Raw genomic sequence first — 1,870 nt, 5'->3', positions numbered from 1 at the left:
GTGGATTTGTTAGATTTAGGAGAGGTATAGTTTATTGAATTAGAACCCTTAGTGCTAGATTTAGATCTTGCCCCCTCCCTATGTTCCACTGCAACTTGTTCCTGGGACTCCCCATTATCCTCACAACCGTCCCCCAACACAGAGTAACGATTGGAGGTTGAACAACTTGCAGAGGAGGTAGTGGAAGGGACTTTATGATGTTCCTTTTCTTTCCTATCCATCCTAGCTTCTTTAATTAATGTAATAATTTCATTTTTTTCTTTCTCATTGGATATAGGTTTTTTATTTGTTTTGGAATCTCTGTTCTCTTGTCTGTAACCTGAACTGGATCTCCCATACCTACGATGTTGGAAAGAGTCGCCCTTCCTTCTCCAATTTCTAACTCTATCATTAGCGTAGTCATCTTTATCACGTTTAAGCTTATTTGTTTTCCTATCTATGATTTCTTTCTCAAATGATAGAACCCTTTTATGTACTGTTTCATCCAAACGGATGAATTCCTCTGTACCTTCAAACGATTTAATGGTTTCTTGTACTCGAGCTATCTCTTTCCCTACTTTCTCTAGTCTTTCTTTTCTATAAGAGATTAAGAGGTTAATGAGAGACACTGAGCATTTTTCCAGAATTGAATTCCATTCTTGGGTAAATGTTTCAGGTGCCTCAAACGTAGGTTTTTTTGTAATTCGCAAACCCCTTGGAACTAACTTGATGTCTATGTAGTTCTGCAGAGAAAGTAGGTCTAACCAGTTTCTTGTTTCATCCTTCGTGTAATTTTCCAACTCTTGAAAATTATTTTTGAGATCTATATTACTCTCTACAATATTAGTGGTGTCCTCATTTACAATGTTTGCAAGTTTATTCCTTCTAGCTAAACGTTCCTCACAATTCTGCATCATTTTTGTTTATATACTGTTTGAATTCTAATACAACAGATTAGTTCTCAATATATAATCTCTAAACAAATGTGAATGAAAATTATACTTAAAATAAATAATAATTAAATTATAACAATTCAAGGTTGTAATATGGCTGCTACCTTTTAAAGTGATAGATAACAGAACAAAACAAAAATACAAAGGAGCGCCTACTATAAACAACCTGCCTAACTGTGAGTATGTATGCTACTGTGTTGATACAACCAATGGGGTGGCCAGGAGTGTTAATATAAAAAAAGGATCCTATGTTATAAAGATATACATGTAATAAAAAACTTTAATAAAAATGCTATATAAAAAATTGAAAAATACTAAAAATATAAAAATAAAAATAATATTGAATGATATTAACAACTTAGGTGAATACCAAAAAAAGAACCTTAAAAAACATAGAGTCCCGTTCCAATAAAGTGCATCCAGGTAATGGCAGCCCGTTTGAAAGGGATCACAACTCCCTTGAAAATACCTATGAGAGAAAAAGAGAAAAAAAACAGGCGCACACCTAGTGCATTAAAGTAAAACAAACATTTTATGGAACATTAAAAAGACAAATGCCCACTCACAAATCAGAAGATAATAACGAGCATTTATGAGATTGGCCCTCATAAGCCACTGGCAGCGTCTCAATCAGCAATGGAGTCTTCTCCTACACACGTGTTGCGCAGTCTCCTTCGCCGGAAATGACGTCCTCCCGGCGTGTGTCCCGCAACAGGAAATCCCTCCAGGAAACAAGGACTGTGTCTGCTTCGTTCTTGCTGTTGTACCACCAGAAATAGTGGAAATCTGCCAGCTCCTTCTTGTATGGCTTGCCGCTCTCAATGCTGCATCCACAATGTACTGTGTTCAGTGGGAAAGTGCCTCCTCCGTCTCAGCCACGCCCTACGCGTTTCGTCATCAAGGATGACTTCATCAGGGGATACCCATTGGTTGTGACC

The sequence above is a fragment of the Ascaphus truei genome, chromosome 15 (genome assembly GCF_040206685.1).
Source record: "Ascaphus truei isolate aAscTru1 chromosome 15, aAscTru1.hap1, whole genome shotgun sequence".
Classification (NCBI taxonomy): domain Eukaryota; kingdom Metazoa; phylum Chordata; class Amphibia; order Anura; family Ascaphidae; genus Ascaphus; species Ascaphus truei.
This window is presented reverse-complemented; position numbering follows the sequence as displayed.